This window comes from Ambystoma mexicanum, chromosome 8, assembly GCF_040938575.1.
Source record: "Ambystoma mexicanum isolate Mex_15411 chromosome 8, UKY_AmexF1_1, whole genome shotgun sequence".
NCBI classification, from domain to species: domain Eukaryota; kingdom Metazoa; phylum Chordata; class Amphibia; order Caudata; family Ambystomatidae; genus Ambystoma; species Ambystoma mexicanum.
The window spans coordinates 11,713,809-11,739,609 of NC_090929.1; the positions used below are offsets into that span (position 1 = coordinate 11,713,809).

General features: G+C 49.2%; 1 protein-coding gene across 2 annotated transcripts in view; it reads left to right on the top strand.

The window, feature by feature from the left end:
- SH2D3C (SH2 domain containing 3C) overlaps positions 1-25,801 on the top strand; it is a 580,515-nt gene that overhangs the window by 388,365 nt on the left and 166,349 nt on the right. The gene's annotated exons all lie outside the window — the stretch shown is intronic.

Below are 25,801 nucleotides of genomic sequence, written 5' to 3' on the forward strand. Positions count from 1 at the left end.
ATTTCCTGCAAGAGAAAATAACAATTGATTACTAGCTCATCACCACCAATTTATGTTTATTCAGAACATACACTGAGTTCCATGAAACAAAAACAAGCACATCTAAGATAATGAGGAATTGACCGGATCCTCAAAGCTTGGTGCAAAAAGGACAATAAGGCCCAACCAACTACTGGTGTTTCTGCCTTCAATAAGTAAGAGAGGGCCGGGCGATACTGTAAAAATCCTGCTCCTCTTAAAATCTGGAGTAAAGTTTTACGTATTATGTGCAGATATGCAAGACAAACGAAAGAAGGCGCATGAAGACCTCCAACTCCACGGAACAAATGAGATATTTCTGGGAGCATGTTGCCAAAACGTGGGTGCTCGTAGCTTCCCGGTCCTAGCCTCAAAACTATGGAACTCACTACCCAATCTGCTTAGAGCTGAACTGTAAGTGATTTCAACCCGGCACTCCACCTAAGTCAATGCCTAGCGTGTGATGCACAGTTGGAGCCCTTAATTATATATTTTTATCTATAAGTTCTTTTATTTCTGAATGATGTACCCTTATATCACGCCCCTCTCTTTGAATCCCCCCCCCCCGGTCTCACTGAAGTTCGCAAAGTTAAAAGATTTATTTCATGAATTTGAACACGATATATGTCACACTTTTATGAATTTGAACAATATCTAGATATCACACTATTAATATTTATACAATGATCAGCATTGGGTGATGTCACAACAATCAACAATCTCTTTAATCAGAATGATGAGGATGGATAAAAAAATAATGCAGCATGGAATAATACTTCATATGGATATGAAAACAATAATACTTGATATGGGTTCAATCAATTGCAATGTCACTCTTTCCCCCTGATACTACCCAATTCCCCCCAATATGCAAGATGAAGAGATAGAAGGAGAGAACACAGGTTTCAGGAATAAACAATCTCAACCAATCGCAGTTTCAATCCCAATTCCCCCCTGCAAGCAGAGAGAAACAGGAATGATTTCAAAACAGGTCAAATGCTTTTGAATGTGGTTTTGAATTAATGGAATAAACACTGAAAAATGAATTTAATTCTCTAAATTGGATTCAAAACTAGTGGGAGCCGCTTTATATAGTTTCAGGTAAACACTAGCAATGATGATTGAATAACTAGCAGATTGGAAACTGAATTCTGAGGTTGGATGCAAAGAATAGCTGTTTTACATGTGTTGACATTGAGCCAAACACAAATTCGCGGCAAACTTTTCAGCGTGCGAGAAACGCGATTGTGGGGAAACTATAATGTGATTTTGGGTTCGTTTGAAGGCTGAGTATGTTAGCTTCAATTTGACACTTAAATTTCATTTCAGAAGTTATGTCGGTTTTAGTAGATATCGTTTTTTTTCAGAAAGAGTCAAGATTTACAAATGAAAGATGCGCTTTTGAATTTTACCAACAAGGATTTCTTTACACTAGGCAGGCTATAAAGATGCAAGATACCCAACGGGACAGCCACCAGAGCAGCGGTGCCTCTGCTCTGACTTTTGCCCGCCAAGAAACTTGTCTTTCTTCAGCAAATATATTAGCACAAAGATGATATTATCACTACAATTAACAAAGGACTATATGGATGAGGGAAAGATTCAGAAAAACAAGAAAGGTTCTACAATGCAGTTCTGGATATGATAGAATGGGTTGGATAGGAATACCTAAAGAGAGATTGGCTAGGACAATTCTATGCTAGATACTCACAACTATGGTTTGGAATAGGCCTGTCAAAGATCTGGTCAAAGGTTTTGGACTGAAATCTGCTAGCACACCGGACAGGATTCAGGCGCTTGGTTCTGCACTCAGCATGGCACTCCGGACACTGCACGGCCTCTGAACTGGATCTGACGGGTTGGTTCTGGGTTTCAGCTATCAGGTTACAGCTCTGCTCTATTGGTATGGATCTCTGGGTTCTAGCAAGAGTTCTTGGCAAGAAGCAGAAACAGCACAGCCCGGCGGTTCAATTTTTGGTGTGCCCCTTGGAAGTCTGGGGTTAAAATCAGGTTTCAAGATTTTAAAAGCCAGCTGAGAAGGGTTCAGCTTTGGAATTGGGCCTTCTGCTTTCAGAGTTCTGGAGTCTTGGATCTGGGTTCCTCCTGCAGAGTGCTTCGCCAGTAAGTCAGTTGATGGGTGAATCTGTGTCTGTCTCTAGGTCCTAAGCAATCTCTATTTATGTATTTCCCAAAGGGGTGGATAGGCTGAATTATACTAAGTACACCCTCTAGGATTCCTATTGGTTAAAGTATTTCCCCTCTCCTGATTTGAGAAGGAAATCTAGTGTCATAGTGAGGCTGCATTTTACTATCCAGGGAGTACCTCCCCTTTGTTTCTGTACAGTAAATCTATTTTTCACATAAATCATATTTACAATATCACCAACTTGCTAATAATACATATTCACATTACAGATTTAGTATAGCACATATCGGTCCGAGTCTCAAGTCAGTAAGAGCTTTGGTTCAGATTTGACAATTTTTCGCGCTTTTGGTTGGGTACCCAGTGTCAGATCTGTCCACATTTTTCACCATACATGCGCATGACATCTGGGCATAATCCTGTAAACTTTCATATTCCTAGCATTATCACAATTTCTACAACATCCAAATTTCGGTAGGCCTGTCTCTGAACAGAATTGTTGCAAACGGTGAGCAGCACTTTCATATTAACAACCTCTAATTTACAGATTTTTACAAATTGTTCACAGTTTTCTATGAGACTTTTCCAAAAAGATATTTTCTTGTAATCTAAGGTACACCCATCTGTCTGGTCCCGCCCCCAATGTTTGGCTGGGCCAGAGCACTCCCAGGCTCCCTTCCTGCTGGCAGTTGTTTTCTGTTGACTGTTGAATCTGCATATCTTTTCAATCAAGGGAGTTTTTTGTCTCTCCCCAGAGACACAGGCCAAAATCTCCTCCCACCTCCATTATCAACTCAATGACAGTTCCTGAGCAGAGAGCAGGGGGAAGATGCCTTTGTTTGGGGCAAACTGTGGAATGTGCCTTTGAAGTATGGTGGCTAACATTAGTTCACTTTTAAAACCCCTTGTTTAAAATTGTCTTTTCTAAATAAACTTACATTTTCAACAAATATACCCACAGATCTCATAAATCCAGTCTTTTTCAAACATAGAGATTGAATTGTAGCAACATATATTGGTTGTGATGGCAAGTCTCTTCTTTTCCAAAATTTGATTTTAAGACACAAGTTTTAAACTGGCAGTATAAGTAAATGACAGTTCTGACACAGGCGAGCGGCGGTACTGCGCCCATATTCTGACATATTTTTCCAGGCAAGCACCTTTTTGAATGGGGATATTTTTGTAATGAAATGTGCTTCTCCTGACATTGTGCTTAGGTGGATTCTTTAAATAAAGTGATGTTGTACACCCAACAAGGATGTTGGATCATTCCTGATGTTTGGGAACCATGATTTTGCACTTTCAACAGCCAAGGAAAAACTGATTTTAAAGCACTTCTGGGTTTTCCTGGCAAGGCAGCCCTGCCTTTTCAGGTAATTCCATTTCACTCTGTGGGCAGCCCAATGACGGGTTTTGGTAGTGTGGTCTCTGGTTCCACCACTGACACAGGCAAATTGGAATTTTAGCGCATAGAGCTTTTTGGCGGCCATCCTGTTGTTTCTAACGAAAGCAGCACACAGTGATGTTGCAGGGCAGAGCCTAGTGGGTCAGAACATCCCATAGAACCTACCTTCCCGGCCTTCAAGCGCAAAGTCAAAACCTGGTTGTCTACCCAAGACCTACCATGATTGTGTTCCTGGCCTTGAGTCACAAGATTTGCTTACAACCTTCTGCTATTTCCCCTACTGTAATTTGTACACATTCTGTATTTATCTTCTTACTTTGTTCAATTTGTACAATTTGTATATTATCTCTGTTGATGTATTGTCTATACATACCGTATGTCGTGTATAATTTGTACTTCATGTATTTCCTGTATATCCTCCCTTTATCTAATGCCATGACTGTACACTCTTCATTGCTTTGTTTTTGTGCTTGTAACGAAGTGATGCGCCCGGATGCCATGTGCCCTGGTGCGCTATACAAATAAAATAAATACAAATACAAATGCATAGTAATAAGGCATCTGTCAGACATATGATTGCTCGATAAAAGAAACTTGAATTTTGTCTGAGGCAAAAATCATGTTTATCCATGCTCAACAACAAAGGCCCACGACAAAGGCCCCTGTCTGCTCCCTGTCCACTACCAGGGCGATCTAGGGTGAGTACCCCTGCTACAACACTGTTGCTGCCCATTGATTTGACTCTTGCATTAGTGTGTACTGCCGCCCTGCAACATGGGGTAAGGCTCCATATTTATGCCCACTGATTTGACTCTTGCATTAGTGTGTGCTGCCGCCCTGCAACATGGGGCAAGGCTCCATGTTTATGCCCACTGATCTGACTCTTGCATTTGTGTGTGCTGCCACCCTGCAACATGGGGCAAGGCTCCATGTTTATGCCCACTGATCTGACTCTTGCATTTGTGTGTGCTGCCGCCCTGCAACATGGGGCAAGGCTCTACGAATATATTCACCTTGAACTCTCTTTTTCACTTTGCATGTATTGTATTACCTCTTTATGTTCCTCGCCCAGAAGGGAACCCAGCAAACCTCCTAATATCCACTATAACCCCCACCTCACTCAGAAGGGAACCCAGTGAACCTTCTAATATCCACTATAACCCCCACCTCACCCAGAAGGGAACCCAGCAAACCTCCTAATATCCACTATAACCCCCACCTCACTCAGAAGGGAACCCAGTGAACCTTCTAATATCCACTATAACCCCCACCTCACCCAGAAGGGAACCCAGCAAACCTCCTAATATCCACTAGAACCCCCACCTCACTCAGAAGGGAACCCTGTGAACTTCCTACTGTCCACTAGAACCCTCACCTCCCCCAGAAGGGAACCCAGTGAACCGCCTAATATCCACTAGAACCCCCACCTCACTCAGAAGGGAACCCAGTGAACCTTCTAATATCCACTATAACCCCCACCTCACCCAGAAGGGAACCCAGCAAACCTCCTATTATCCACTAGAACCCTCGCCTCGTCCAGAAGGGAACCCAGTGAATCTCCTAAGAGCCACTTGAACCTCCACCTCACCCAGAAGGGAACCCAGCAAACCTCCTAATATCCACTAGAACCCTCACCTCCCCCAGAAGGGAACCCAGCGAACCTCCTAATAACCACTAGAACCCCCACCTCACATAGAAGGGAACCTGGCAAACCTCCTAATATTCACTAGAACTCCCACTTCACCCAGAAGGGAACCCTGTGAACTTCCTACTGTCCACTAGAACCCTCACCTCCCCCAGAAGGGAACCCAGTGAACCGCCTAATATCCACTAGAACCCCCACCTCACCCAGAAGGGAATCCAGTGAACGCCCTACTATCCACTAGAACCCTCACCTCCCCCAGAAGGGAACCTAGTGAACCTCCTAATATTCACTAGAACTCCCACCTCACCCAGAAGGGAACCCGACGAACGTCCTAGTATCCACTAGAACCCCCACCTCACCCAGAAGGGAACCCAGCAAACCGCCTAATATCCACTAGAATCCCCACCTCACCCAGAAGGGAACCCGGCAAACCTTCTAATATCCACTAGAACCCCCACCTCACCCAGAAGGGAACCCAGCGAACGTCCTACTATCCACTAAAACCCCCACCTCACCCAAAAGGGAACCCAGCGAACATCCTACTATCCACTAGAACCCCCACCTCACCCAGAAGGGAACCCGACAAACCTCCTAATATTCACTAGAACTCTCACCTCACCCAGAAGGGAACCCAGCAAACTGCCTAATATCCACTAGAACCCCCAACTCACCCAGAAGGGAACCCAGCGAATGTCCTACTATCCACTAGAACCCCACCTCACCCAGAAGGGAACCCGACAAACCTCCTAATATTCACTAGAACCCCCACCTCACCCAAAAGGGAACCCAGCAAACCTTCACCTCCTAATATCCACTAGAACCCCCACCTCACCCAGAAGGGAACCCAGTAAACCTTCACCTCCTAATACCCACTAGAACCGCTACCTTACCCAAAAGGGAACCCAGCAAACCTCCTAATAACCACTAGAACCCCCACCTCACCCAAAAGGGAACCCAGCGAACCGCCTAATATCCACTAGAACCCCTACCTGACCCAGAAGGGAACCCAGCAAACCTCCTAATATCCACTAGAACTCTCACCTCCCCCAGAATGGAACCCATCAGACCTCCTAATATCCACTAAAACCCTCACCTCGCTCAGAAGGGAACCCAGCAAACCTCCTAATATCCACTAGAATCCCCACCTCACCCAGAAGGGAACCCAGCGAACGTCCTATTATCCACTAGAAACCCCACCCCGCCCAGAAGGGAACCCAGTAGACCTCCTAATATCCACTAGAACCCCCACCTCGCCCAGAAGGGAACCCAGCAAACCTCCTAATATCCACTAGAACCCCCACCTCACCCAGAAGGGAACCCAGCGAACGTCCTATTATCCACTAGAACCCCCACCTCGCCCACAAGGGAACCCAGCGAACCTCCTAATATCCACTAGAACCCCCACCTCAGCCAGAAGGGAACCCAGCGAACCTCCTAATATCCACTAGAACCCCCGCCTCAGCCAGAAGGGAACCCAGCGAACCTCCTAATATCCCCTAGAACCCCCACCTCAGCCAGAAGGGAACCCAGCGAACCTCCTAATATCCACTAGAACCCCCGCCTCAGCCAGAAGGGAACCCAGCGAACGTCCTATTATCCACTAGAACCCCCACCTCGCCCACAAGGGAACCCAGCGAACCTCCTAATATCCACTAGAACCCCCACCTCGCCCACAAGGGAACCCAGCGAACCTCCTAATATCCACTAGAACCCCCACCTCAGCCAGAAGGGAACCCAGCGAACGTCCTACTATCCACTAAAACCCCCACCTCACCCAAAAGGGAACCCAGCGAACATCCTACTATCCACTAGAACCCCCACCTCACCCAGAAGGGAACCCGACAAACCTCCTAATATTCACTAGAACTCTCACCTCACCCAGAAGGGAACCCAGCAAACTGCCTAATATCCACTAGAACCCCCAACTCACCCAGAAGGGAACCCAGCGAATGTCCTACTATCCACTAGAACCCCACCTCACCCAGAAGGGAACCCGACAAACCTCCTAATATTCACTAGAACCCCCACCTCACCCAAAAGGGAACCCAGCAAACCTTCACCTCCTAATATCCACTAGAACCCCCACCTCACCCAGAAGGGAACCCAGTAAACCTTCACCTCCTAATACCCACTAGAACCGCTACCTTACCCAAAAGGGAACCCAGCAAACCTCCTAATAACCACTAGAACCCCCACCTCACCCAAAAGGGAACCCAGCGAACCGCCTAATATCCACTAGAACCCCTACCTGACCCAGAAGGGAACCCAGCAAACCTCCTAATATCCACTAGAACTCTCACCTCCCCCAGAATGGAACCCATCAGACCTCCTAATATCCACTAAAACCCTCACCTCGCTCAGAAGGGAACCCAGCAAACCTCCTAATATCCACTAGAATCCCCACCTCACCCAGAAGGGAACCCAGCGAACGTCCTATTATCCACTAGAAACCCCACCCCGCCCAGAAGGGAACCCAGTAGACCTCCTAATATCCACTAGAACCCCCACCTCGCCCAGAAGGGAACCCAGCAAACCTCCTAATATCCACTAGAACCCCCACCTCACCCAGAAGGGAACCCAGCGAACGTCCTATTATCCACTAGAACCCCCACCTCGCCCACAAGGGAACCCAGCGAACCTCCTAATATCCACTAGAACCCCCACCTCAGCCAGAAGGGAACCCAGCGAACCTCCTAATATCCACTAGAACCCCCGCCTCAGCCAGAAGGGAACCCAGCGAACCTCCTAATATCCCCTAGAACCCCCACCTCAGCCAGAAGGGAACCCAGCGAACCTCCTAATATCCACTAGAACCCCCGCCTCAGCCAGAAGGGAACCCAGCGAACGTCCTATTATCCACTAGAACCCCCACCTCGCCCACAAGGGAACCCAGCGAACCTCCTAATATCCACTAGAACCCCCACCTCGCCCACAAGGGAACCCAGCGAACCTCCTAATATCCACTAGAACCCCCACCTCAGCCAGAAGGGAACCCAGCGAACGTCCTACTATCCACTAAAACCCCCACCTCACCCAAAAGGGAACCCAGCGAACCTCCTAATATCCACTAGAACCCCCACCTCAGCCAGAAGGGAACCCAGCGAACCTCCTAATATCCACTAGAACCCCCGCCTCAGCCAGAAGGGAACCCAGCGAACCTCCTAATATCCCCTAGAACTCCCATCTCACCCTATTGTTTCTTGAACACTCTTTCTTTTGCATACACCATTTGTATTTGGAAGTAAGGACTGGCAATAGGTTTATTAGCATCGGTCCTTTTTATTTGACAAGACGCCACTAGGACTGCCTTATTATTATTATTTGATGGTCGTAGCTTGCTCCCATCCTTAGACGTAGGGTTAGATAGGCGTTTAACCAACCCATTGAAGTTCAATAAACACCCTTGGACTGTGGTCACGTTTGTCTGCCCTCCTTACACTACACAGACTACACAGCGTTCCAGGAAGGAGGCGCTCATCCCTCAGGCTGCGTCGTATGATACGGGCCGGCCTACAGGGCGCTTAGGAGATAAGTGGAATGGTGGTGCAGTGAGACGGCGGCTCTTTATGCGGCAAGGCAGGCAAAGGCAGATTAGGTTCTTTTTTTTACTTTAAAGGTAATGACTGGGATGAGCAAGAGGGATGTAGGGCCATCCTGTGCACCATCATAAAACACATCCTGTCTCCATGAGACCAAGGGCTTTAAGTAGACCGGGGTTAGCCGAGACACATCCCCAAAAGTCTTCAAAAACTGCTCCTGAGCTGGGGCTCTGCCGGGACTCCCCTCGGCCTCCACTTACCAGTGATATTGTCTGCGGTCTTCCATTGCCATCATGTGGCCCAACAGGAACAGTGTTTCGGTTCTTGAAACCTCCAGGGGTGTTCTGTGTGCAGCGAGCACTGTCAAGGCCAGCCTTGGGGTTTGTGTACCTGCTGTCCAGGGGTGTCCTGTGTGCAGCGAGCACTGTCAAGGCCAGCCTTGGGGTTTGTGTACCTGCTGTCCAGGGGTGTTCTGTGTGCAGCGAGCACTGGTGCAGCGAGCACTGTCAAGGCCAGCCTTGGGGTTTGTGTACCTGCTGTCCAGGGGTGTTCTGTGTGCAGCGAGCACTGTCAAGGCCAGCCTTGTGGTTTGTGTACCTGCTGTCCAGGGTGTTCTGTGTGCAGCGAGCACTGTCAAGGCCAGCCTTGCGGTTTGTGTACCTGCTGTCCAGGGGTGTTCTGTGTGCAGCGAGCACTGTCAAGGCCAGCCTTGGGGTTTATGTACCTGCTGTCCAGGGGTGTTCTGTGTGCAGCGAGCACTGTCAAGGCCAGCCTTGGGGTTTATGTACCTGCTGTCCAGGGGTGTTCTGTGTGCAGCGAGCACTGTCAAGGCCAGCCTTGGGGTTTATGTACCTGCTGTCCAGGGGTGTTCTGTGTGCAGCGAGCACTGTCAAGGCCAGCCTTGGGGTTTATGCACCTGCTGTCCAGGGGTGTTCTGTGTGCAGCGAGCACTGTCAAGGCCAGCCTTGGGGTTTGTGTACCTGCTGTCCAGGGTGTTCTGTGTGCAGCGAGCACTGTCAAGGCCAGCCTTGGGGTTTATGTACCTGCTGTCCAGGGGTGTTCTGTGTGCAGCGAGCACTGTCAAGGCCAGCCTTGGGGTTTGTGTACCTGCTGTCCAGGGGTGTTCTGTGTGCAGCGAGCACTGGTGCAGCGAGCACTGTCAAGGCCAGCCTTGGGGTTTGTGTACCTGCTGTCCAGGGGTGTTCTGTGTGCAGCGAGCACTGTCAAGGCCAGCCTTGTGGTTTGTGTACCTGCTGTCCAGGGTGTTCTGTGTGCAGCGAGCACTGTCAAGGCCAGCCTTGCGGTTTGTGTACCTGCTGTCCAGGGGTGTTCTGTGTGCAGCGAGCACTGTCAAGGCCAGCCTTGGGGTTTATGTACCTGCTGTCCAGGGGTGTTCTGTGTGCAGCGAGCACTGTCAAGGCCAGCCTTGGGGTTTATGTACCTGCTGTCCAGGGGTGTTCTGTGTGCAGCGAGCACTGTCAAGGCCAGCCTTGGGGTTTATGTACCTGCTGTCCAGGGGTGTTCTGTGTGCAGCGAGCACTGTCAAGGCCAGCCTTGGGGTTTATGCACCTGCTGTCCAGGGGTGTTCTGTGTGCAGCGAGCACTGTCAAGGCCAGCCTTGGGGTTTGTGTACCTGCTGTCCAGGGTGTTCTGTGTGCAGCGAGCACTGTCAAGGCCAGCCTTGGGGTTTATGTACCTGCTGTCCAGGGGTGTTCTGTGTGCAGCGAGCACTGTCAAGGCCAGCCTTGGGGTTTATGCACCTGCTGTCCAGGGGTGTTCTGTGTGCAGCGAGCACTGTCAAGGCCAGCCTTGGGGTTTGTGTACCTGCTGTCCAGGGTGTTCTGGGTGCAGCGAGCACTGTCAAGGCCAACCTTGGGGTTTATGTACCTGCTGTCCAGGGTTGTTCTGTGTGCAGCGAGCACTGTCAAGGCCAGCCTTGGGGTTTATGTACCTGCTGTCCAGGGGTGTTCTGTGTGCAGCGAGCACTGTCAAGGCCAGCCTTGGGGTTTATGTACCTGCTGTCCAGGGGTGTTCTGTGTGCAGCGAGCACTGTCAAGGCAAGCCTTGGGGTTTATGTACCTGCTGTCCAGGGGTGTTCTGTGTGCAGCGAGCACTGTCAAGGCAAGCCTTGGGGTTTATGCACCTGCTGTCCAGCACTGTCAAGGCAAGCCTTGGGGTTTATGCACCTGCTGTCCAGGGGTGTTCTGTGTGCAGCGAGCACCTTGCTGTCCAGAGGTGTTCTGTGTGCAGCGAGCACTGTCAAGGCAAGCCTTGGGGTTTATGTACCTGCTGTCCAGGGGTGTTCTGTGTGCAGCGAGCACTGTCAAGGCAAGCCTTGGGGTTTATGTACCTGCTGTCCAGGGGTGTTCTGTGTGCAGCGAGCACTGTCAAGGCAAGCCTTGGGGTTTATGCACCTGCTGTCCAGGGGTGTTCTGTGTGCAGCGAGCACTGTCAAGGCCAGCCTTGGGGTTTGTGTACCTGCTGTCCAGGGTGTTCTGTGTGCAGCGAGCACTGTCAAGGCAAGCCTTGGGGTTTATGCACCTGCTGTCCAGGGGTGTTCTGTGTGCAGCGAGCACCTTGCTGTCCAGAGGTGTTCTGTGTGCAGCGAGCACTGTCAAGGCAAGCCTTGGGGTTTATGCACCTGCTGTCCAGGGGTGTTCTGTGTGCAGCGAGCACCTTGCTGTCCAGAGGTGTTCTGTGTGCAGCGAGCACTGTCAAGACAAGCCTTGGGGTTTATGCACCTGCTGTCCAGGGGTGTTCTGTGTGCAGCGAGCACCTTGCTGTCCAGAGGTGTTCTGTGTGCAGCGAGCAATGTCAAGGCAAGCCTTGGGGTTTATGTACCTGCTGTCCAGGGGTGTTCTGTGTGCAGCGAGCACTGTCAAGGCAAGCCTTGGGGTTTATGTACCTGCTGTCCAGGGGTGTTCTGTGTGCAGCGAGCACTGTCAAGGCAAGCCTTGGGGTTTATGCACCTGCTGTCCAGGGGTGTTCTGTGTGCAGCGAGCACTGTCAAGGCAAGCCTTGGGGTTTATGCACCTGCTGTCCAGGGGTGTTCTGTGTGCAGCGAGCACTGTCAAGGCCAGCCTTGGGGTTTGTGTACCTGCTGTCCAGGGGTGTTCTGTGTGCAGCGAGCACTGTCAAGGCAAGCCTTGGGGTTTATGCACCTGCTGTCCAGGGGTGTTCTGTGTGCAGCGAGCACCTTGCTGTCCAGAGGTGTTCTGTGTGCAGCGAGCACTGTCAAGGCAAGCCTTGGGGTTTATGCACCTGCTGTCCAGGGGTGTTCTGTGTGCAGCGAGCACCTTGCTGTCCAGAGGTGTTCTGTGTGCAGCGAGCACTGTCAAGGCAAGCCTTGGGGTTTATGCACCTGCTGTCCAGGGGTGTTCTGTGTGCAGCGAGCACCTTGCTGTCCAGAGGTGTTCTGTGTGCAGCGAGCACTGTCAAGGCAAGCCTTGGGGTTTATGTACCTGCTGTCCAGGGGTGTTCTGTGTGCAGCGAGCACTGTCAAAGCAAGCCTTGGGGTTTATGTACCTGCTGTCCAGGGGTGTTCTGTGTGCAGCGAGCACTGTCAAGGCAAGCCTTGGGGTTTATGCACCTGCTGTCCAGGGGTGTTCTGTGTGCAGCGAGCACCTTGCTGTCCAGAGGTGTTCTGTGTGCAGCGAGCACTGTCAAGGCAAGCCTTGGGGTTTATGCACCTGCTGTCCAGGGGTGTTCTGTGTGCAGCGAGCACCTTGCTGTCCAGAGGTGTTCTGTGTGCAGCGAGCACTGTCAAGGCCAGCCTTGGGGTTTATGTACCTGCTGTCCAGGGGTGTTCTGTGTGCAGCGAGCACTGTCAAGGCAAGCCATGGGGTTTATGCACCTGCTGTCCAGGGGTGTTCTGTGTGCAGCGAGCACCTTGCTGTCCAGAGGTGTTCTGTGTGCAGCGAGCACTGTCAAGGCCAGCCTTGGGGTTTATGTACCTGCTGTCCAGGGGTGTTCTGTGTGCAGCAAGCACTGTCAAGGCAAGCCTTGGGGTTTATGCACCTGCTGTCCAGGGGTGTTCTGTGTGCAGCGAGCACCTTGCTGTCCAGGGTGTTCTGTGTGCAGCGAGCACTGTCAAGGCAAGCCTTGGGGTTTATGCACCTGCTGTCCAGGGGTGTTCTGTGTGCAGCGAGCACCTTGCTGTCCAGGGGTGTTCTGTGTGCAGCGAGCACTGTCAAGGCAAGCCTTGGGTTTTATGCACCTGCTGTCCAGGGGTGTTCTGTGTGCAGCGAGCACCTTGCTGTCCAGAGGTGTTCTGTGTGCAGCAAGCACTGTCAAGGCAAGCCTTGGGGTTTATGCACCTGCTGTCCAGGGGTGTTCTGTGTGCAGCGAGCACCTTGCTGTCCAGAGGTGTTCTGTGTGCAGCGAGCGCTGTCAAGGCCAGCCTTGGGGTTTATGTACCTGCTGTCCAGGGGTGTTCTGTGTGCAGCGAGCACTGTCAAGGCAAGCCTTGGGGTTTATGCACCTGCTGTCCAGGGGTGTTCTGTGTGCAGCGAGCACCTTGCTGTCCAGGGTGTTCTGTGTGCAGCGAGCACTGTCAAGGCCAGCCTTGGGGTTTATGCACCTGCTGACTGGGTTTCTTCTTCTTATTATTATTGTTATTATTATCAGTGTATTTATTGAGCACAGACCTAGTTTCAGGAAGCAACAGAGCGCTTTGCAATCACAAGGTTAGGGATCATAGAAACAAAGGAGTGGGGACCTAACAGGGAAGGAGGGCAATAGTCAGCAATGGATCTACAAGTAACCAGGGGAGGCAGCAGTGGGAATCAGATCACCCAGTCTCAGGTACAGTGGGGAGTGGACGGTGTATAGACCCAGGTGTTAGGGAGGAGCGATTCCTTGAAGAGGTGGGTCTTGATTTCCTTCCTCAACAGTATACTTGAGGGGGCAAGTCTGATGTTGATGGGGAGGAGGTTCCAGAGTCTTGGGGCATAGACAGAGAAGGTCTGTCTTCTGATTATGTCCTTCCTTCTGAAGGCACGCCCCTGAATGTAGTAGTTCAAGCAGAATCTTATAAAGGAAAACATTGTCATAAATGACGCAATACATACAGTAAAAACCTGCATGGCTGATGGATGGACTCTATACAGGTTCTGCCTTTATCCATATGGGATGGAAGTTTATTGGTCCCAGCCCAGTCGGTCCGTCTTGCATCACGTGGGTTCTGCATGGCTCATCATCTTCTCACGCCAAAGGTCAGGCAACGAATTATACTCCTACTATACAGCTTCTTTATCACTCACACCGTGCGCTTGGCAGGCTGGAGGTTCTGGGGCACTCTAACCTTCACACACGCATTTCACCCACTCCCTCTGCGCCATCCAACTCCAAGGTCTACACCCTCGTTTTGAACTATATTGTATCCCTCCCAGCACCTGGCACTACAAATCACACGATTGTCGCTTCAACGATGTGCCTTGTCCATTCTCTTTGAACATTTCAGGACTCGTTACTTTGGGGTTGTTGGTCAAAGGGGCATCGGGTGCCATGGAATTCCGGCATCTTAGGGTTTAGTCAGTTATATGGGCTATAACTCATAGTCACCCAGGGCTGGGTCAGGTCATGCTTTGGCCAATGTGAGATACAATGCACAGTGTTAGGAAGAATTCTCAGAAATGTGCTAATTCCTCTCTACCCCGGAGACCCCCAGCTCTTTTGCTGACCTTTGGGACTTTGAACTTTTAATTCTGTTTGTTTTCTGTGTTTGTTTCCTTTAATTATGGAGTTTTAGATAACTCCATAGGAATCATCTTTCCATGTGTGCAGTGACACAGGGATGTCTTTCTAGACTTCCAAAAGGTTTAAATACCTTCTCTGGGATAAGCTACTGTTTCCCAGAGAATGTAAAGTTAAATTGACTTTACTAGTTTTTTTTTAATTCCTAGACCCAGCACACCCTATCTGACAATAGAGTGCTGGAGGGGTTACCTTGTATCCCCTGTGTCTAGAAACTCATGTAGTAGTCAAATGCTACCCTTTCCTTTCGAAATGGCTGGTAGCAGTGGTTTCACAAGGAACTGCCATGATTTTTCCCGACCGCGAACACCGGTAGCTAAAAATCGTGGGAACCATGTTTTTCAAGATGGCGCTTTAAGCCCCTTTGTTTAAACAGGTCCCGGTCTTCTTTTTTCACAGTTTCTTTTTAGAAAAGGTCCTTCTAGTGTTTGTCTCTGCGCGCCAAACTAGGTTTGGTCCCTTTGTTTCTATGCCTTTGGTGGGCTTCAGGACTGAAGACCGCCTCTGGCGTCTGAGTGTCTGGGTGGGCAGGAAGTGAGGGAGGTGCCCGAAACTCCCTGTGCTTAGTCTCCTAGGAGACCCACATGCACTTGGGCGTGATTGGCTGGCTGACTGTCCAGCAATGACAGCCACCCTGCTGGGTGAGTGACAGCAAGGCTAGAATGGAAGGGAGAAAACTGTTTAAAAGGCGAGTCTCTTGGCTTGGAAGGTAGAGTCGACCACTGGAATGAAAGAACCAAAGATGAGCTGGAAGAGGACGGCTGCTGCAACTCCTGGACCATTGGTTTGCCCGGTGAAGCCCAGCTGCAGGTCCGAATCGCCAAGTTCATCTCGACAGAGAAGCCCCTTCAAGGACGACTTCTTCCTTTGAGTTGGTGGAACCAATCACCTCGTAAGCCACCTAGACACCATTCTCAGAGCTAGTTAGGTTTAACCAGGGGGAAGGACACCAGCTTGTGTGCTTGACTACAGCTACTCGAACAGAAGATCTTCTATTTGCCAGCTTGTTCAACCAGTCCCCGTGCAGTGCAGGAGTCCCCCAACGTCCTCCCTCTTGTCCCCACGACTGAGGCTCAGGAACAGCGAGACCTGCAGGACCTGCCAGGAACCAACGTCTTCAGCTGCATCTTTTCTTCATATTAATGTACTGTGCCAACCCGACTGAGAGAACTTACCTCTCGCAGTGAAAGTTTGTGGAACTTTCCCAACTTGCAGGCCTAATCAGCTTGTGACCCAACATATGATTCTTTTTGCTACAAACTGCTTCTGAGAACTTTGGCAAAGACTTTACCTTTTACTACAAGAACTGCTCTTTCCTATCCAAGACACTAGCCCATTGACTTTGGTCTAGGCCTATTGAACTGAATCGAGTCCTCTAGTGAACTAAAACTATTTGCACTGCCTAAGAAAGTATTTATGATCTATTTTATTAACTTGCACCTTTGTACTACTATTAAAAGTAACTGAAATGCCATTTTGCTCCTATTTCAGGGGAGCCTAATTTACTCAGAAACTTATTGGTTTGATACTGGAGTGTGTTTGTTTATGATATTAAGTTGCCTCTTTCTAGTGAATGCTTTCTAAATGACCGTGTAATAAATTAAAAAGTGTTTTACCAAGAAACATTGAGTTTAAGTGTCTACTTGAACCACTGTGATTGTAAGACCTCTGTGTAACATCGTTTACTGCTCACATTCCCTCTTGAGATAAGCCTGGCTGCTCAGCTCGCTACCAAAAATGGTGTAGTACAGACTTATATCAAAGGTTGGTTTTGCTTACACCTGTAGTCCTAATTGTATGTGGTGGTCCCAGATGGTACTGCATGCAATTCTGCTTAACACACACCAGGCGCCGGTCTCTGATTGCGGCCTTGTAGGGCACATTCCTCTTGGGGGAAAAACACATCTTTGCAACACATTTGGAACAATGAATAGACATTGCGGCGGATGGGGTGCGAACTGGCCTCATGGGAGCTCCGGCATGACTGGAGATTTCTGTGGCCTCGTGGATTTGGGCCTAGTGCATGCACTGCCGCGTTTACTGCACAGGCCTTCCCTTCTACCTAGGATTAGTAATATCTACGCAAAATAGCGATGCCGCTCGCACCTTGGGCCACACCACATAGTTAAACTATAATTGGTTATATTAACATAGGGTCCAGTTGAACGGGAAGACGTCCCTCTCACTGTCCCCCCGTCCCCCGGCTCATCACAGTACCTCGAATGCATCTCGCCTCACTTTAAAGTGCCTGGGGGGAAGGGACTGTCCCCTTCTAGCATTACACCCTTTCGTTACTTCAAAAATAACGAATTCTGGAATGCTTCTGCGCACCCGCTCCCCAGTTTCTGTATCCACACATGGCTGAGTTACCTTTATTGGCCCCCAAACCCTACACACTGATCGCAAACTCTCCAACCTACGTGCATACTCTTCGGGTGACTAAGTCATATAAATGCATACCCCATCCCCCACCAGGTCCACCCAAACCTCTGTGTAATTTTCGGGCTCATGGGGTGGGGAAATGATAGTGTGGTATAAAGGATCCACTTCATCTCCATACAGGATGGGGGAGCATTTCATACTTCGGGCCGCCCTGTGGCACATCAGTTTGTACCTCAATATTTTTTGTTTTGCAAGGTGCTTTTGAGCCCCCAATTGATCCCATCATTCTTGCGCTATTGGGTGCCACAGTGACACAGCATCGAAGGACCATCTGACACGTGCAGAAAATGACCATAATGAACACAATGATGGGCATTAACATCTTCACGATCGCTCGTAGCCACGCCGTGGCCCAGTTAAATGTCATACTTAGCCAATCACTGTCCTGTATTCCTCCCTCCTCCTTCATGCGAACACCCAGGCCATTGACAGCTGCAATGATGTGGGATAACGATGCGTTCTCCGCATCCTGTGGAGGCACGAATGTACAGCAGGAATCGCCAAACCCCACCCTCATCGCTGTTAACATGTCCAGCACATAGTGATTTTAAATTGTCATGTTGAATCCATTCTCTGTATCGTTTGCAAGCTGGACCAGTTCCCACCTCACTATTTGCAACCATTTGGCATTGGTTGCAGCCTGCACTCGCACCAATAGTAAAGGTACGAAAAAGGCTTCTGCTGAGCTAAAAAGCCTGTATTCTTCTGGTATTTCAGCAAGCAAGATGGAAGAGTCTTTGCATATGTAATTCGATCTTTTCATCCTCTGCGGTTGTTGGAACTGTCCCTTTCCTAGCCCGATGTGGGGCTCTTGTGTGGGTACCACGCTCTTATCTTCATTTTCAGCCATTAGAAAGCTTGTTGGCACCTCCCCCTTCAGGGGTTCTTCTGGGATTACTAATAGCTCTGAGAGCAATGTGGCTGGCGAATTACAGCCCCCCCATGATGGTGGGAGGTGCAAGTAAGCTTGTCGACCACAGACCCAGTAGTAATCCATCCTCGCTGCTGTTCCTTTCTTCATGTCTGTGATCCTGAGAGTTTTATTGCAATGTTCATTTGAGCCGACAAAGACTGTACCCCTGCTGTGGAAACAGAGTCTACATTTGTCTTCCTTGCGCACTTGCACCGGCTTTTCCATCAGTGCAATTCATGTCAGCTTTGTGAAATGCTCTGTCCAGATTTGCGCACAGAAGGTCTACACTTGTGCTATCAATTCCTTGCTGTATGTTACCAGTCCTTCTGCCAAGCAAGGTAGTGTGATGTCCTGCCAGTTATTACTGATATACCTCCGCCCCTTCACCATCAGATAGGGGAGCTCCACACACTTGATGTTTTTCGGGTCTTCATTGCACTTTACAAAGTCTGGGCCCACCATGTGCAGTTGCACACTATGTGCCTGGAACGTTCCTTTTATTCTGCATAGCACAAGATGAACTAGGCATTGTGCCTCTATAATTGGGACTGCTGGCGCTACTAACACCTTGGGAGCCCCTGGCATGTGTGGAATGAGTGAACACACATAACAGCTCCCATTCACAGCGTTTCTCCCCACACTGCTCATATCAGAGTACCATGAATTAGGGAACTCAGGGTGATGAATATCCTCAATTATATCAAGACCCCGCCCTTGGTACCTGTCGTACTTTTTTCATAGCCCTCTTTTCATTCTTCTATGCACATTCTCAAGGATGGCCGCTTTAGCAATACTGTCAGAAATAACAGTATATTGTTACCTAGTGGTAGACAATCCCCTACTTGTTGTAAACTACATATTCTCTGCTTCCACCATAGAGGTATTATGCATATTAGAAACATTAAATTAATTCCCATTATTATTGTTAGTGTTCACCTTAGTGCTGATATATGTAAATACACTTGTATTATTAATATCTATATGTATTGTTCCATTTGGATACTATACAATCCTATGTTCCCATTCCCCCCTATAATGCCCTCCCCTCAATACCCTCTCAGCAGTACTAGCAATATCACACGCAGTCCTCCAGCGAGTACTGACCCACATTAATACATATAGGTCCACAGTCTCTCATTCGTGCGTCTGCACCTCGGGTCCCTACTTAACAAATTATTTACATTAGTTGTGTCCATCCTCTTCTTTTCTGAAATAGAAGCACAGACACACAAGACAACGAAAAGGGAAAAACGTACAAGACGTAATCTGTACACAAAAGAAGAAGAAAAGAGAAAGAGAGAAAAGAGAGAATGGAAGAATGAAATAGAGAGAGAGAGAGAGAGAGAGAGAGAGAGAGAGAGAGAGAGAGAGAGAAAGAGAAAGAATGAAAGTGCTCCCAGAAAAAATAAAAATACAGAGCTAGCAGCTGAGCTTCGGCCTGCCACTTGATCGTGCCACCACACCCGTATCGCTCCTGGACAGGGCGGTGAGACAGTTGGGATACAAGTACTGTCACCCCTTGTTTTAAGATAACTGATGCACCAGTGTGCTCTCTGGAGGTGCCCTACAAACGTCAGAGAGGTGGACCCAGTAGCGTAATTTTTCTACTTTAACTGCGAGGGGAGCACAAAACACCACCTCATAAGGTCATTGGAACCGAGGTTTGTTTTATCTACATACACAATTGAGAAGATAAATAATGTCCCCAGGCAGCGGTGGTCATGTGGCCAAATGCGCAGGTCCGTCACTGTAGTAGTCTCGGCATCTGGCGTCTCTGTCGTCACAATCCTGGGAGGTGCAATCTGTTGGGAGACATGTTAATGGCCCTAGTTAGTCTAGTCAAATACTCTGAACTCCTCGCCTAGCACCGCTGCAGCCCTACGTGCATCTGAAGCCCTTCTTACAGGGGATATGGGAGTATGCATGCGCCGGCCAGTGACCACTTCATGAAGTAACAAATGGTTGTCTTTGCTTGGCTGCTTGTGTAGACTGAAGAGGGCCAGGGGCAAACAGTGCACCGTGTTTTCTTCTACGTGGTACACAGTTTGGATAACTTACTTTTAAGGAGCTGTGAGAAACCTGCAGGTGTCTCCCTGACTAGTTCCCGGGGATCTGTCATGCAGGTGGCCAGGACACAGCCATCGCTATTGGATCCAGTTCCTGGGAGTGGACCAGTGCAGGAGGATCACCTGGATGGGGGTCCTCGGGGAGTAGAAGTGGGACACTGACAGGTGAGACGTGGTACCCCCTTCTGTATAACACCTTTTCCCCATCCTACTTCGTAGGATATTCAGAATCTCTCCCTCCACCCCTTTCCGGCACAAACACTTTCTTACACCAAGAAAGACAACGGACTAACACTAGGGCCGTTTACCTGACATATCCCAACACAAGAGTCAGGCAATTGGCAATAACCACTCACACCTGACAGCCCTTTCCCCTTCCCCACATGGATAAAAGGTGGAGCACGAAAGCACACTTTGAGCAAGGCAGACCAGCAGCTAATCCAGGACGGCAGTTTAAGAGGAGGGGAAAGGCAGCGAGAACCGAATGGACGACAAGGAGAGAAGTGCCCTTGCCCTTTTTGACCCAAACCCATGAAGCCTCTGTGAAAGGAATCACAAGACCGGAACAACAGACAGTGTGTTGTTTAACAGATGTCAACGGGGCACAGAGCCCTCCTACACTGATAACCAAGGCAGGGAGAGACGCTTTCTACCGTGGTACCATCCTTGACTCCAGAGACAAGAAACACCAAGGGGTTCTTCACAGCGGGTGAGTCGGAAGGAGAACCAATAGTAAACCGAACTGTGTTGAGTGAATGTTGCAAATGGCAATAAAAGGTGAATCAAAGAGCAAAGACCTTGTGTGTTACAGAACTGTCAAAAACGTAGGGAAAGGCCAGCTGCAGAGTGGTCCGGCACCACGTGGGTGCTCACTCAAAAGACTCAGTCTGGTCGCTTTTTGTTGAAACTACTGATACCAGAAGGCCCTAGGAGAGTCCGACATAAGAGGTCAAAGTGGTCATACAAGGGTCAAGAAAAATCCCTTGTACAATCGAAAGTGTTTGACCCGTAACCAAGAGGGAAGCTAAGGGAAGTAAATTCTGTATTGTGATAAAACAAAGTGAACTGTGTAACTGGCAAAGGTGAACCCGGCTGAGGGATACCTGCAGAACGGGGTGAAGCACGATAACCCTGTGAACATTTTATAAAAAGACGTTGAGACTCGTGAATACAACAGGTGAAATCTTTTGAGTAAAAAGCCGTAGTGAACCCTACAGAGGGGGGCTAATATTTGAGATGGGTCTGAGCCCGGGAAAGGGGAATTCAGGGGTGAAGAGTCATTACCCAACGTGCATACGGAAAGGAACTTTTGTTTTGTTATTTTGAATACATCAGGCCCTCGGAGGCAAGAGACTTTATAGAAAAGAGACTTGACCACCAAAGATCCTGATATCGCTGAAAGAAACTGTAGCCTCGTGCTGGAGAAGCCAACGAGTTTGCTGTGCTCAGAAGTCCCGCCTTGTCCCATGCTAAAAACATGGGGAAGCGAGACCCCGGCTATAACATCCTGACTTACATTTGTGAACACTTCTTTCTTTTCTTGTGACCACTATCCCTCACTCTTTTTATAATTTAGCGATACGGATTTGGCAATATTTTTATTGTATAGGACCTTTTATTTGACAAGACACTAGTAGGACTGCCTTATTATTATTTGATGGTCGTAGCTTGCTCACATCTTAGATTTAGGTTTTGATTAGGCGTTTTTCTCACCTATTTATACAGTTTAATAAACGCCCTTGAACTGTGATCACTTGTGTCTGTCTTTACTGTTGCCACCATGAGTTCCTTACATAGCCCATTAATTCCCTCTGCAACGCCATTGGCCTGTGGGTAATAAATCGAACACATCCAATGCTTGATGCCACGTAGTGCTGTAATGTGTTGAAATAACTAATTGAAAAAATGTGTGCCATTATCTGACCTTAAAACCTCGCACACACCCCATTGGGGGAAAACTTCCTGCACTAAGAATCTTGCAGCACGCTTGGCATCCGGATGTGCACAAGACCCTGCTTCCAACCACTGTGAGAAAGAACAGACCACTACCTAGATCCATTACAACGCTCACCCATACCAGCGTAATCTAAGTTTAATTCACGCAACGGCCCGGTAAGGTGGGGCAAGGTGCCCCGTAATGCCCGTAGTGTCATCCCTGTACTGAAACTTCGACATGTAGTGCTATGTATTGTATGATATGATATGATGTGGCATTTATAACGCGCCTGTACACAAGTGTTTCTAGGCACGAAAAGACAAGGAGGGGGAAACAGAGGGAGGACAAAATAACGATCTTACTAGGCCTTTTGTCATTCAGATCGTGCAAGTGCAGGGAAGGGGGAAGGGGAGAAGTGCCATGGATGGGGGAAGGGGAAATGCAGTTACCTCACAAATGCAGCCAGAGGGTGGCTCATAAGTGCAGAGAGAAGGGACTGTAGGGTTGCAGATACAGACCCTTAAGTGCTGTTGAGCCCAGAGGTAGTGCAAGGGCAACTGGACATGCGGGAACCAGGGCCTGATTTCAGACGGTGACCAGGTGACCAGTGTGTGGAGCAGTCCAGTGCATCAGCAGGGTAGAGGAAGAGAGAAAGAGGAAGCGAAAGGAAGGTCTTGACTTGCTTCCAGATTTGGAGGTGATTCTGCTCAAGTTTGAGCGAGGCAGGGAGGCTGTTCCAGAGGGAGGCCCCAGCCGAGGAGATAGATCTGCCCCCAACTCTCTGCTTGGAGAAGCATCTGACCCTGAGAGAGTTGGAGGTGGATGAGCGGAGAGCTCGAGAAGGAAGATGTTTTGGAAGAGAAAGTTGGAGGGAGAGCTCTCCCAGTCCTCAGAAAGCCTTGTGGATGATGCAGAGGGTCTTGAAGTTGATCCTTGCAGCCACAGGGAGCCAGTGAAGAGATTTCAGAGCTGGAGAGATACGATCCCTGGGCTTGAGGCCAAGGACAAGTCTTGCAGTCCTGTTCTGGATAAGTTGGAAAGGTCGAAGAGTAGAGGCAGTAAGATTTAGAAAGAGGTTGTTGCAATAATCCAGCCTAGAGAGGACCAGAGCTCTGGAGACAGTGAACTTCTGCGGGAAAATGAGAAAATGAAGAATACCTCTGAGGAAGTGTAGCTGATAGTTTGACTTCTTAGATAAGTCAGAGATGTGAGGAGAGAAGGAGAGGGTGGAGTCGAAGATGACACCAAGGTGCTTAGCCTCACAGAAAGGAGCAGGAAGAGGGCCCAGAGTGGGCGGCCAGAGAGAGAGAGTAAAGGAGGGAGCAGTGTCCCAATGAGGAGGATCTCAGTCTTACTGACATTAAGGCAGAGATCATTGGTGTCACACCATTCCTGAATTGCGGCCAGACAGTCTGGTATGAGAGACAAAGCAGAGGTGGCTGAGGGGAGCCTGAAAGAGAGCTGAGTGTCATCCGCATAACATTGAAAGTTTGAGGAGAAAGTAACGATGCAGTGGGCAAGAGTAGTGGTTGAAAAGCCAGGGAGAGAGGTTAGACCCCTCGGGAACACCACAAGCAGAGGGAGGGATAGAAGAGAGGAAAGACCCCAGTTGGACCTGAGAGGGTCGGTCGGTGAGAAAGGAGATCATCCAGGCCGGGGCCTGATCAGTAGTACCACGGTTGTTGCAGAGACGATTGAGCAAGATGGCATGGCTGACCGTGTCAAAAGCAGAGGATAGATCGAGGAGTATGAGGACAGAAGGTAGATTAGAGTCAAGATTGGAGAGCAAGTCTTCACTGGTGTTCAGGAGAGTAGTTTCTGTGCTTATGGCAGCTCTGAAGCCAGACTGGTGGTCATGGAGGCAACCAACAGATACAGTGTGTACATTAATCTGGGAGATGGCAAGCTTTTCCAAGAGTTTGCCCAGGAAAAGAGTGATGGAGATCGGGAAATAGTTAGCCAGAGAGGCAGCATAGGCCGAAGGCTTCTTTAGAAGGGGGTGCACAAGAGAGTGTTTAAGGGAGAGGGGAAAGTTCCAGTAGCAAAGGAGTGATTGCAGAAATAGGCGGTGGCTGGAGCAAGGGTGTCGATGTGGTCCTCTGACCATGTATGACCATTTATGTAATGCTTTCCTGGATGTTCGGTGTGAAACAGTCCTCCTGTATGTCTGCGGCTATCGGTTGTTTCGAACTATGGGATGGGTAGTGTAATTGTTTAAAGGCTACAGCTAGCAACAATTGGGGCATAACTGTCTTCCCAGAGCTCTCCTGCCTCCATAACAGATCTATCGGAGATTGCTTACAACCTCTCTGTAACCACAACTCTTTTTCCCTTTCAGGTGCCCTTCCTTGTTCGATAATCTCGGAGATGGGCAATGCTGTGTAAGGTACTGGATGGTCGCTTGCCGGTGGGGCAGTCACAACGTACTCAGTGTGTATTTCATCTGGCAGATACGCTGCCATTTTGGCTGCTACCTAGGTGGCTGCGTTCCCCATCAATATTTCTATCCCACGAGTGTGGGCGGCGCACTTAACAACTGCTACAGCAGATGTCCGGGATAACGCTTCTATCAGTACTTCTAGCAGTGCTGCATGCTGCATTGGGGATCCATCCACGCTCCGAAACCCCCCCACCCTCTTCCAGCGGGACAGACCGGCATGTACCGTTGTTGTAACTTATGCAGAGTCAGAATATATTGTGACATGTAACCCTTGTGATGCTCTCAGTGCTTCGATGAGCGCCACAAGTTCTGCGGCCTGTTCAGAATAATGCATAGGCAACCTTTTCATGACCACCGTCTTGTACTCCCCTTTCTCAAGTCATACTGCTGCTGCCCCTGTCCATCTCTGCGCATCCTCCTGATCAATTGTGGAAGACCCGTCAACGAAAAGTATCTCACCCTCTGTCAATGCACAGTCCCTTGCTTTGGGAGCATCATCTTCCTCCCCTCATATGTGTGTCCTATTTCCCCTTGTTGCTCGCTTGGTAAACTCTAGCAAAGAGTTTGAACCCCCCACTCAACGCACCACTCTCCTCACCTGTAGAATCAGGGTCCGTTACTTCGATGCCGTGCCGATGGGCCAGATAATCCTTCTCCTTTCTTGAAGTCAGCGACCTGACACGCGGCCCCAGCCCCGGGAACAGGCAATGTAGGAGGAAAAAGCCTGTAGGTGGAAAAAACCTCCTAGATGTTCTAGCAGTGCTGGACATAGGAGGGGGCGCTGGATGCAACCATGGACTGATCTGAAAATCCTGAAGTCAGCAGCAGCCAAGTAAATGGGGGAGAATGCGTGGCTATATTAACAGCAAGGATTGAAGGAGAAATAGCCGGAGACTAAACAGAAACCCAGGAGAAGAAGGAGAGAGGCAAACGGGAAAAATCACAGAAACTTCCAGGAAAGTTAAATCAGACAAGCTGCAGGGGAAAGGGCGACCCGGAAGGGAGAGGAGGTGAAGAGAAAAAGTGAGAATAACTAAAACGAAAAGGAAAAAGAGAGAGAGTGCTTCGGAGCGAAGTGAAAGCAAGGAAAACTAGTGTCTCACCCAAAGCTACAAACGGCAGGCAGAACGGTTGCAACGCGTCGGCCGATGGGAACACAGGAAGGAAGTACTCTCAGCGGTCGCACAGAGCGGTCAGAGAAGACAAGACTAGACCGCTGCAAGCGAACGTCGCCGAACGTGATGGATCAAGCAATGGCGGCCCCGCCACAACCGCGCCAGCCACCTCCATCTGAAATGAATCATGACAGTATGCCCCCTCTTACTACCCACACCACCGGGTTGGCTCCGTGGAAACGGGCCACAAGCCTAGGGGCCTTTACGTGATGTGCAGGTTCCCAGGAATCCTTGGAGCCAGGGTATCCCTTCCAGGAAATGAGATACGGGAGGCGACCTCTATGGTATCTGGAGTCTCGAATTCTTGAGACCTCATGTTCTTCCT